This window comes from Lolium perenne, chromosome 6, assembly GCF_019359855.2.
Source record: "Lolium perenne isolate Kyuss_39 chromosome 6, Kyuss_2.0, whole genome shotgun sequence".
Taxonomy (NCBI): Eukaryota; Viridiplantae; Streptophyta; class Magnoliopsida; order Poales; family Poaceae; genus Lolium; species Lolium perenne.
The window spans coordinates 215,386,049-215,399,395 of NC_067249.2; the positions used below are offsets into that span (position 1 = coordinate 215,386,049).

The 13,347-nt window shown below is 44.3% G+C and overlaps 1 long non-coding RNA gene across 1 annotated transcript; it reads left to right on the forward strand.

The window, feature by feature from the left end:
• The first annotated feature begins 4,992 nt into the window (after positions 1–4,992).
• On the forward strand, positions 4,993–5,923 carry LOC127306094 (uncharacterized). The gene is made up of 2 exons (XR_007854431.2): positions 4,993–5,413; positions 5,556–5,923. It is a non-coding gene; the product is annotated as an uncharacterized lncRNA (long non-coding RNA).
• Positions 5,924–13,347: the final 7,424 nt, after the last annotated feature.

The following is a 13,347-nucleotide window of genomic DNA, read 5'->3' on the forward strand; positions in this document are numbered from 1 at the left end:
GGAAAAAAAAGTTTTTCCATCATCCCCATGACTTTGTTCTCCAAACAAGATGCTGTCAGTGCGGTGCTAGTCACACAAGTTTTATCAAAAGGAAATGGAATGGATCAACGGATTGGAAGGACAGCGCGGAAGCAGAGGGACGAAGCTGGACTCGGCGGCCGACGCTTTCTCAGGTGTGGGTGACGGGGAGCGCGATAGATCTCGCCGGTTGCTCAGTTGTTAACAACGGCGGGCCAAGTCCTCTACGTGCCATTTGCGTTGCGTCTCTGCGGTTTCGCCAGCACGAAGTTTTGCAGCTACTCGCCGTCTGGCTGCACTGGTGCCAATCACACATCTGGCTGCGTCGCTGGCGTGTTGTACCTATACGTGATCATGTTTTAAGGAAGCAATAATAGCTAGCGTTCTGTCGTGCTCTATCACCCCACAATTAGCTGTCTATCTTTGGGTGCTAATTATGTGCTGCCAATTGGGGTTCCTTGTAGCGGGTGGCTGGAGCTACTATAAATCAGCAAAATCATTTCTAATATTTTAGATGGTAGAGAAATGTTTCTTCTATCTAAAATAGAAAATAATACTCTTATATCCAAATCTAATTTGCATCGATGGTATAAATCCAAAATTCAGCACAAGATGAATAACTGCAATTTTTTGCGCGTGCAAGATTAAGATAACTTCAAAATAACTAAGATATTACGGAGTACAAGATATTTTTACTATTACTAGTACAAATGCCCGTGCGCTGCCACGGGTCCTCAAATTTATTTCTCAATGCACATATATGATTCGCAACTTATTAAGAAAACTAGATGATGCCCCGCGCGTTGCGGCGGAAATTATATAAAATTTGTAGATATTCTGAGTTCAAAAAGAAAAGGAAAATTGACGTATATAGTGAAATAAATGCAACATGAAAATAACTTTCAAGATTTTTTCGTTTTTCTAGGAGAAATTACGAGGAGATCAAGTATAAATAATAATGTGCATGGGTAAGTTTTTAGTGATGAACAAAGCAAATGTCTGATTATCTACAATTTAGTCTGATAAAAAAAAGTAGTAGAATAAGCCAACGGTTGATAAAAATGCATCCTATAAGACAAATATATGGGGGTCATGTTGTGCCATAGAAAATTGATATATATGCCCGTATAAGTGTTTACAGAATGCCTGAAGTCAAAATTACGAAAGAGATGATGCATACAGAGGAAGAACAACCTCACCTTTCTCCTGTTGTTTTTGGATCATTTATCCTGCTTAAAATATATGAACTACAGTCTATGATTTCGAATAAGAAGAATGCATGTCAACAAATGAAGATAGTTGCAGGATTTTATGTAATAAAAAATTGATAGGATGTTGTTGCACTACACAATCAGAGATACACAGTAGTAGGTCAGTACATAAGGCTTCGACCAATACTGGGAGCAAACCTTTACCTGGGCACATGTGTTCAACTGGAATACAGGCTATAATCTCCAAAGTTTCCAGCAACAAAGTGAATATTTATGACGCAAAAGGAAAAGAATTGAAAATGAATGGGAGTGTACCAGGAAAAGTAATTGCGCACATTGATGAGTATGAAAAGTGCTGTGTAGAATTAATTCCCATTTAATATTCCAACTGAAGTTTTCCTCTAATAAAATATTTCCACTGAAGATTGCACCTGATATATACAGATACAAACACAACTTTATGTAGTCCTCGGCAAACTAAAAGGGAAAATCCACCATCAAAGCTCCATAACCATTTAAAACTAATTCATGTGCTGTCTAATGACAAATTGCATCTCCTTGTCTCCAGAGAGTTTTGGATGATGAAACAATAATGGAACCTTATCATCCATAGTTGAATAAACATATAAGAAGATACCGAACTCGAGAGGGTACATCTAAACTTCAGTATTACAATATTAAGTTTAATCCATAAATGTCCACTGATCTGCTTAAATTCCCCGATGTACGAAAATCAGCACACCAAAGATCGAACCTCCATTGAGACAATCACCCATAGGTGGACAGAATATCAATCAGAGCATTCTCAGATGGATGAGATCTGAAGGTCAAGTGCTGAAAGAAGAGAGATTGAGAGAGGTGCTTGATTACGGAAAGCACAATCTTGGTTTCTGTAACAAATGCCTACTTGCAAAAGAAATATATCTGGTTACGTGAGAAGGATGTGAGAAGGTACCTGCTGAATCATTCAGTCATCACATACAACGACTGTTCTTATGACAATCGATTCAAAATAATCAGAATTTTATACATGAACATATGAATGGGGAAGAGAGCATGTACCTGAGGTGAGAGTGAGACCAGGGACTTGTAATAAATACATCGCCAGGTCAATGAGATCTCATAGGCAAGGACAGTATACTGATCGGTGCTCCAAGTTTCATGAGCAAGCCGGCAACTGGTGTGTTCTCGAGTCTCGACAACCTAGTATACTGGAAAAATCGTGATGTTAGCATGCTAGATATATGAATGAAACAGATTCAACCGGGATTGGCACACGGTGAGGAACTGCACTGCTCGAAAATCACAATAAATCCGTCTTGCTCTCATCCGTGTCGTCTATGGTAGCAGTTGCGATTTGCGAGCGGTGGCGATCGAAGAAGGCGAACCGAGGCGGCTGAGGCGGGGCGGTGGTGGGGGACGAAGACGAACCCTAAGCAGCCGAAGCGGAGCGGTGGTGTATCGATGGGGACAGACGGAGTTGAGGCGAGGAGGACGAAGAGAATCGGCCCGTTCATGGGCCGGTGTCGGCCCATTGTGCGTCGGCGCCTGGCCAGCACGGGCACCTGGTCCACGCGCGTTGGGCCATCGGGCGTGTGCGCGTCGCCTGGCGAGCACCTGGCGAGCATGGGCATCTCGTCGTGTCTCGTGTGCGTGTGCGCGTCGCGATGACGGGCGTGTGGTTCGTCTGGCGCTATCGGGCGTGCGTCCGGCTACTACGTTGTAAATTTTTATCTGGTGACGTGGCTCACTGTGTGAGCCAGCAAAATGGGGCCATCTATTAAGAAAGAGAAGATTCAAAACAAATTAAGGATATCATAATGTACTACACCATGATAATACTGAACACAATAGCAAGACAACATTGTTGTGTCTCTTCGTGGTTCCAAGTTTTAGGTCTTCTTGTGCTCTTCCGCGGTAAGTTCAACACCTGTGTTCTGAGCCGTCATAACTATCTACTCAACAACTTCTTCTTTTGAATGTATTATTGTCTCATAAAACAAAGGTGCTTCAAACACATGTATACCTGAAAGAATACTTCTTTTCTGATTAGTCCAAACAACACTTTGATATTCATAGTTAAATGCTCGTGTGTTGCCATGGAGAAAAATGATTTTATCTTGTCGGGCACCGCAAGCACGGTGACTTGTAGTTTTTTAATACCCATCCTTTGCAATGTTATTTTTATCCCTCTCAGTATAGGACCAACAACATGTGTTCTTTCTGTCCTTATTACCCCTTTTCTCCCATGTCATATTAACGGGGGTTTTATTGTGTAAGTGTGTTAATAACAAGAATTACTTTGTTAATCCTAAATCAGTGTCGATTCAAAAATTGCAACAGAATGCAGAATGTGAAGCAGCGACAAATAAATATAGTGTGTCTCTTTTTTATGCATTGATTCTAATAAGATAGTTAAATGCCCGGTAAGTTGCTATGGGAGCCCACACATAAATGCATAGCGAAATCAATGAAGTTCTAGCCCAGATATATTTTGATGATTTATCAACTATACTCGTTATTCAAATTATGATAAGTTATTAATTTGTATAACACGCAACAAATAATTATGACAACATTACAATACAATTGGTGTATTAAGGATCTAAATGTTTTATTCCATTAAAAGAATAAAATGATAGAGAAATTTAAATGCATGCTAACTAAGGTCATGCATCATTCTGAGATCAACATAAATCTTGAAGACGCTCATCTTAGTAAGCATTTTTAAATACAAAAATCTATACATTATCACAACAGAAACGCATATTTTTTTTCCTCTTCATAGTGTTATGGGCAGATACCACAACTACTTACCATGCATTATCAATAGTTCAAACACTTCTTTGAATGTGTTGCCATACTATATAAAACTAACCCATACCTGTGTTCTGAACCAGATCCATTTGAATTGTAAGTGGACATGCTTCCAAGATAAAGAAAGGAAGCGGGGGGGGGGGGGGGGGGGGCATGCGGATGGGCAACATCAGTAACCATGAGGAATATGGCCAAAAAATAACCAAATTGATGGGCAACATAGTCAAGCTGAAAAATCTGCAACAATGTACCACTTAGTCACTCATGTTAAACAAAGCATATTCAGTATAAAAACACATTACAAAGAAACAAAAAAAAATTGACCAACTAAAGTAGAAATAAAATAAGTTCACAAAGGCTCAAACACAAAAAGTTATTTATGGGTTCATTTATTTGTGCACATGGATCAACAAACAAAAGTACGAAACCAGCTGCAGAAAGATTATTAGGCCAATTAAAAGTTACAATGCCAAATAACGCTATGGTGCATGGTAATGATGTATTTTACAAACCCAAACCTAATGAAGAAATATAGATTACATTATTTCCTCATATCAAAATGGCCAAACCTTTAAAGCAAGGGGCTCGTGCCATAAGTCCAAACATGGCCATAGTAGCACCTGCAGCTAGAACACGGATACCAGCGAGAGAGCAAGAAAATAATCAAACCAACCATCCATGGTACATATAGCTCTTCGACAAGTTAGAGCTGGCAGGACATAAATTAAACAATAGAGAAGTATCAGCGCCGCAAGCAGAGAGTATCTACAAAGAGCAAGTGGAGCCAAAAAAAAGTACAAAAAAACATGAACATGCAACTAATCTTGAGCGAGATGAGCATTAATGTCTACAAACTTTAAACCTTTAAGGGTTGAAGGCGAGTGGATCAGGGGTAATATATGTATATTAAAGTGCACTCACAGGCGGACCTTAGTGGGGGCGAAATGGGCCGTCGCCCCCCCAGCAAAAACAAGATTTTACTAGTACCCAGTAGTATTTTCGGCCCATAAGAGGGATAAGGCCTTATCTCTTTTCCCCTTCCTAGTCTGCATCGTTGGTTCGAAAAAAAAGGCTCGTCTGCATCGACGTGAGGACGTCAGCAACCGCGCTCCGTCGCTCCTGATGCCGGTCGACCGCATCCCGTTCCTCTGCCTCCAGCGCTGCTTCTCCGTTGGAGCTCCACCATCTCCTCTCAATCTGCTGCTCGCCCAATCCCACCTCCAGGGTGCCCGCTCGCTCGAAGTGCCTCCCGGCGACCTCGGCTGAATGTTGCAGCTGCGAGCTACTGCCTACCGGCCGGCCGGCCAGCGAGCCAGCGAGGAGAACCCTCTCCGTTCTACGAGTTTCCCACCAGCTGCTAGCTGCTGGTAATTTCTCCTCTCATGCTGCAGTCCCAATTTTAATTCATCTCTAATTCTTGCATCTTAGATTTAGGGAAAATTCGAGCTAGGTATAGAGTTTTGCCGTAAAATTAAATTGCGGTTTACAGATTTTTGTTTCTTTGTGTAGGTAGGAAGTACTGATGGGCAGGCCGCATGGGCAAAACCATTAATTCATTTTACAAAAAAGTGAGAGATGAATTTGAAGTTAATGAAGTAATTCCTAAACGTGAAGAACCAGTGTTTGTTCATGTCCATCCCCATCTCTTGTTGCTCAAATATGAACAACAAAATTAGAAAGAGAAGGTTACATCGTACCCACTGATCAAAGAGATGATGTAGTGTAATAATTAATTATAATACTACATGGTTCTATGACAACCTGTAGCACATCACATAGTTCTTTTGTTCTGGAGTAGTTTAGGCATATATTGCTGCTAGAAGTTTATTTTGTGGAAAAATCAATCCAATTATATCAGTTTCTAAAAATACTATAAATTCTAGCTTGTTGCTGCATAATTTCATTTTCCATAAAATTTACATGTTATTTTCGCGGCTTCGCCCTCCCAAAGATTTTCTGCAAGGTCCGCCACTGAGTGCACTGCTAGATGGCAGACCATCACCCCCAATGTTTATAATTCGAGAAATACTCAGTTTATTTCTATTTCATATAGATCATAACATCAAGATAAAATGGTTTGGCTTTTCTGCATGATAGATCAATATTCTTCAATTGTGTAAGGAGAGTTTCACCTTTGAACTGAACATCTTGCAGCGTCTTCCTAGAAATGTTTGGCGCGATGTTGGCCAACCAGACCGTCTCGTTTATTACCTGTAAAACACGAGGCAGAAATTAGTAGCAATGCATTTCTTGAATTAACCATAAAGAAAAAAACATCAGAATACATAACCACATGGCCACACATAATTTGCTACTGATATTCTGGTAGGACATGACCTATCTCCAGTATGTAGATAATTCTTCATATGCTCCTTGTTGATTTGGAAGCAAACCAAGCTTTGCATGCTTGCAGAGAGAATTAGCAAACGGTATGCCTACAAAAGTGTCAATAATTGCTTATTTGTCTTCAGATGACCAAGGATTGATATGAAACAAATTTGGGGAAAATAGCCTGGCATGTCAGGACCAGGGATTGATATGAGTTAAATATTTTTTTTATACGCTGATTTGTTACAATTACCCACATAAAATTGGCAACCAAGTATAGATGTATGAATGGAGTATATTAGAGTGTACCTTGTACATTGTCAGCATCGCCCAATACAATAATGACATATTTATGCAAAGGAATAAGCTCAAAAAATCCAGAGAAAGTACAGGGACCCAATTCGTAGGTGCCTTTTTCTTGGTCGCGTGCCTCTCCAACCGATTCTCATATGTATCTTTCCTGCTTCACACACGCAATTACAGATATAACGAATCGGTTTCTCCTCTACAACACTAAATCAGTCTGAAACATAAAACATGCAGTGAAAAGTTCAGGAAAATCTGCACGTGATGAAAAATTAAGGAGATGGAAAGAGGAGAAGAAAGACAGAAAGAATCTCACTTCATGGGATGAAGTCGCTCGTGTCCGTTCCATTGGCTCGTCTCAAGGCATGCCACAGAGGAGGCGGCCCGACGAGGCCTGAGTGACCGCGCAGGGCGGAAGGTCCGAAGCGGCGTCCCGGGCATGGACATAAACCGCACCGCCTGCATTGCCCGTCCACACCGGCGACAATGACAACGGGCATCTTCTTGGTACATGGCAGCGTCGATCTGGTGGAGCCGTCGTATAGGACCTCCAGCTGCACGATGCAGCGCCCCGGCCTTGTGATATAGTGACCAAATCATGCTACTCGAGCAAACACAATCTTATCCCAAGCCATTTTTTCCATGAAGACAAGATGTGATCCCAGCACAAAGACCCTGCTCTAACCATGCTACCCAATCGAGACAGAACAACAAGAATATCATCGGATTTGATGCTCACCTTAAGAACCGAGCATCAGCTATCTGGGGACGGCGGAGCGGCTTCGCTGCAAATCGCGGGGTGCGGTACGTGCTGCGGTGGGCGTCGCGCTGCTGCGCTGGCGTGGTGACTGCCGCCATCGGAGCAACGGGGTGACGTAGCAGCGTCGTGATAGCGTCGAGGCCAGTGTTGACGGCGACGACGTAGTGACAGATGGATGCCCGCGTGAGCTGGAGAGTAGAAGGACAGCACGGTTGTCTATAGCCGGCCTCTAGATCGCGTGCGCGTGGAAGTAACCAGGGATGATGTATGGGGAGAGGACGGAAGAAGGCGGCGAGCGACGGGCTGTAGTGAATTTGGGGGTGTGGGGCGGTAGGTCAATCTTGTAGAAGGCAGGGGAGTACTCTACCGTAATTAGATGTGACATTAATTAGTATCGTGCATAATTTGGGGTATTTTTTGATTGGGGGCGTGGTTTGGCCAGATTTCAGAGAGAGGGAGAAGGGGCGACGGGTGGAACGAGACCGAGGAAGGACGACGAAAGTAGGAGAAGAAGGAGAAACACATTCCTTCTTTTTAAGTAGTAGAGATAGAGAAGCTCCAATGCGACCGTGGCTTCGCACAATCAAGCCGACTCGCGATCGCTAAAGGCCCAACAGCCCAGGCCGTGGTCACAATTGAACTCAATACATGGGCCGAATATAGTTCATCCATGGTTTAGCTGACGGTATATAGTTCAGATAAATATTCATTTTATGGGCACATCAAGACAAATATTTGAGCATGGCTATCGCGTATTCTGTTTTAGATTGATCAGGTAACCTCAGAAAGAGGAATAGATCGTGGCACCTTTCGTCTCAAATAGAAGGTCGGCTGGAGTCCAACGTTAGAACAGTTCCGAATATGGATATGGACTGATGTTGACTGCCGTTCACGCTTGGATAAGATCGATCGCTCAGCACTGGGCCACAACAGCAACCGATCCATCTTGAGGTGCAAGATAACGATTGGCTATAGACATACCGTACACTATCGCTGGCATAGAAATCATCGTCATCATCATTGACATAATAGATACGATCATTCCAAACCAAAACGTTGTGGGTTCATGTATGTTTCGGCGGGCTTATTACTACGGAGTACTACTAGTCAACTTGAGGTATTTTTTCCCAGATCAAAGCCGAGTTCATATTCCGGAGAAATTGCCTCCCGAGGTCCCGCGAGAGTTCTAGCATGCACGGTTGCTTCCAAGAAATTCAGCTGCAACTCTCGACAGGTCGCAAAGTCCAAAATAGCAAAGGGGATTAACGCGCATCTGAAACACACGGAATGGACACGAACAAGAACAGGCATTTGCACCTTCTCGGTGGGAGTTAGCCGAGCACGTCACCCGTGTTATGGCATCAGCCGTGATGCAAAAAAGAAACGCGGAGCTTAACAGACTTAAGCAAGCGAGCCTTACATTGATGTTTTGCATGCGCGGGAGGCCTTTGGACAGAATTGGAGATGGAGTAGCATTCTTGAAGCCCATTTCTGGGGTATTCAACGAGGCCTCAAAAGAAGGCCATGGGATCACCAGCAGTGTGGCAAGCCGGGTCCTCCTCCCTAGGGCTCGCGCGCCACCCAGCCTATGCTTCGCTGAAGGATTGCCAACCTGGGCTTGATCGTTGGTGGCCCATTTATATGGGCCGACATTCGCGTGTTGCTACTTTCGCCAGTTTCCGGATTTCATCCAGGTTGCTTGCACTAGCATCGAGCCAGACGGGTATTTAAGGTGGTGGTATTCTTTGTCCCGCGGCGAGGGGACGCGGCTTGCCTGTGCCCTGCCCGTGCGCCCATCCGTGCGGCCACGGTACCTGGCATCCATCCGACGCCTCCGCAATTTTTTCTCGAATCCGTGCCTTTGGGCTGGAAAACAAATCCCAGAATACGGGCAATTCGACCCCGCTATACACGCACCAAACTAGAACGACGAACATGCTCATGCGGGCCTGCCAGTCAGCCAGTCACCGCCGTAGACAAAAGGTAGAACGCGTCGAGCTCAGCACCATCGCAGCCCCGCCACAGGCGACGTCCCATCGGCTTGCTGCTTCACCCCAGAGGCTTCGCTTTTAGCCATGGAGATGATGAGCTTGAAGGCGACGAGGAGGCTGATTCCGCAAGGCTTTCAGCGCGGAAGAGGAAAAGGACGGTTTGTTCACGGCGGCCGGCGCAGGCGCAGGCGAGCACGATGAACAGACCCATCACCCATCGGCGATAACGAAACCTTCTCACGTTGCACACATGCCTCGCGGTCATCACGATTGGAGAAACAGAACCAGCCGAACACAAACGGGGCAAGGCGAGCAGCGGGATGAAGTTGACGGCGGCCTGGATCAACATGAATTTCTCTTAGGCCGGCCGGGTTCCTCTCAACGACAGGGACGCACGCGCGAGCTTGATTCAGAGATGGGAGAACCAGTTGAACATGCAGACACTACGGAGATCCAACGACTCGCTCTACGACTTATTGTTATATGGAAAGTAATCGGTATTATGTATTTCTACTTTCTTTTTTGCAACGGGTGCGGACGGAAAACACTAGAGATGCGCGATGAATGCCACGTACCCTGGCCGCACGGATGGGCGCACGCGCAGGGCACAGGCAAGCCGCGTCCGCGGCGAGGTGGGACTAAAAATTGAATCCGTATTTGCTGTCGTACCACCCGTCGGGCCGACGCTGCGCTTGATGCTTTGGGCCTAACGCGATGTAGCCTGTCGTGTACCTCGTGTGGCCCACTATTGAACATGTGGCACTGCTTTCGCACGCGGTTCGTGCCAGACGTTGCTCTTTGCATGTTTTGGTATGATAGAAAAATACGATCCTGCATGGAAAAATACGTTGCTCGTTGCATGTCAAGCGCTGCTTTGGTATGATAGAAAAATACGATCCTGCATGGAACTAGCAGGTGGTGAACCGAGCGTAGTACACCGGGTGGTCTGTTTTTTTCTTCTTGTAGCTTAGCTCACGGCTGTACACACTGGTATTAAAAAGCTGGAAAAAACATGCATGTACGTGGACATAGGCACGAGAGTAATATCCAAAAATCCTCTATCTACTAGGTGAAGCATCTACCCTTTGCCAAAAAAGAGAGGAATTTAAAGCACAAAAACATGATTTAGTCGAACTTTGAACTAAATAATTGTACAATAGGACAAAAATTATATACTGCGGACAAAGGAAAATATTACTGATACCAACTTTGTAGAGTAAGCGTAACACAAATTTTTAAACAAATGAAGAAACACTTATACGGTGGGATTTCCCACCGTATAAGTGGATCTAATTTTCTGCATTTGCGCGGTCATGTGCGTGCATGTGAGTCTCTATGGCCATGGAGAGTACCTTTTTGTTATGAAAATTTTTGTACAATGTCTTGATTGTAAAAGAGGAAAAAATAAAGGGTATCGAAAAATAATAATAGTACATTTTGTTATGAAAAATAATTATATTGGAAATAAATATAAGGGGAACAACAAAATAGATGGAGGAGAACAACACACTAAACGGATGGGAACAACAACATAAATGGAGGAGAACAACACACTAAACGGTGGGAACAACAACCTTGACAGAGGGGAACAACATCCTATACGGAGCGGAACAAGACACTAGACGGATGGGAACAACAACCTAGACGGAGGGGAACAACAAAATAGACGGAGAGGAACAACACACTAGATAGATGGGGACAACAACCTAGACGGATGGGGACAACGAAAATAGACGGAGGGGAACAACACACTAGAAAGATGGGAACAACAACCTAGACGGGTGGGAACAACAGATTACACGGTGGGGACCAACAATCTTGATAGAGGAAACAACATCATATACGGAGCGGAGCAAGACACTAGACGAATGGGAACAACAACCTGAACGGAGGGGAACAACAAAATAGACGGAGAGGAACATCACACTAGACAGATGAGAACAACAACCTAGTCGGATGGGAACAACGAAATAGACGGAGGGGAACAACACACTAGACAGATGGGAACAACAACCTAGACGGATGGGAACAACAAAATAGACGGTGGGGAACAACACACTAGACAGATGAGAACAATAAATTAAACAGATGGGAACAATAGATTACATGGTGGAAAACAACAACCTAGACGAAGAGGAACAAGAGACTAGATACATGGGAACAACGGCCTAGACGGAGGGAACAACGACCGACATAGAGGGGAACAATGGCCTAGACAAAGGGAAACAACTCGTTGAAATATGAGGAACATACCAATAGATTGACATATACCGGAAAAATAGCTATTAGAAAACATACCAACGGAAAAATTAGCCGAACAAATTAAACATATAAAAAACAAATAAAAAAACAAAAAGTTAAAGAAGAAAAATAGAAAGAAAAGTACACATGAACAACGACCTACATGGAGGGGAACAATGACCCAGACTGAGGGGAAAAATGACCTACACGGAGAGGAACAACGACCTAGATGGAGGGGAACAACGATCTACATCGAGGGGAACAGTGACCCAGACTGACGGGAACAATGACCTACACGGAGGGGAACAACGACCTACATGAATGAGAACAACGACCCAGACTGAGGGGAACAACGACTGATACGTCCAATTTGCATCACTATTTTATATCATAATTTGCTGTTATTCATTGATATATTTCATATTGGGACACAATACTTATGTTATTTCATCTATTTTGCATGTTTCATCATTATTGGAGGATCAAGCACCGGAGCCAGGATTCTGCGGGAAAAAGCGCCGTCAGAACGCAATATTTCGGAAGATCAACTGTGGAAGGAAATTATACCAAAAATCCTATTTTTCAAGATGACGAAGGAAGCCAGAAGGAGGGGCCAGGAGGATCCAGGGTGGGCCCACACCCTAGGGCGGCGTGGCCCATGCCCTGGCCGCGCCGCCATGTGGTTTGGGGGGCCCACGACCCCTTTCGCCTCCTTTTCTTTGCGAAATCCTTCGTCCCGAAGACCTAAGCCACAGAGGGTACCTCGCGAAGAGTTACAGCCGCCTCTGCGGGGCGGAGAACACCAGAGAGAAAGGAGCTCTCCGGCGGGCAGGAATCCGCCGGGGAAATTCCCTCCGGGAGGGGGAAATCGACGCCATCGTCACCGTCATCGAGCTGGACATCATCTCCATCACCATCATCATCATCTTCACCATCATCACCGCCGTCATCACCGCTGGACACCGTCATCGCCGTAGCAATTTGGGTTTGATCTTGATTGTTTGATAGGGGAAACTCTCCCGGTATCGATCTCTACTTGTTGTTGATGCTATTGAGTGAAACCATTGAACCAAGTTTATGTTCAGATTGTTATTCATCATCATATCACCTCTGATCATGTTCCATAAGATGTCTCGTGAGTAGTTCGTTTAGTTCTTGAGGACATGGGTGAAGTCTAAATGTTAGTAGTGAACTATGGTTGAGTAATATTCAATGGTGTGATATTTAAGTTGTGGTGTTATTCTTCTAGTGGTGTCATGTGAACGTCGACTACATGACACTTCACCATTTATGGGCCTAGGGGAATGCATCTTGTATTCGTTTGCTAATTGCGGGGTTGCCGGAGTGACAGAAACCTAAACCCCCGTTGGTATATCGATGCAGGAGGGATCGCAGGATCTCAGAGTTTAAGGCTGTGGTTAGATTTATTCTTAATTACTTTCTTGTAGTTGCGGATGCTTGCAAGGGGTATAATCACAAGTATGTATTAGTCCTAGGAAGGGCGGTGCATTAGCATAGGTTCACCCACACAACACTTATCATAACAATGAAGATTATTTAGCCGTATGTAGCGAAAGCACTAGACTAAAATCCCGTGTGTCCTCGAGAACGTTTGGTCATTATAAGTAAACAAACCGGCTTGTCCTTTGTGCTAAAAAGGATTGGGCCACTCGCT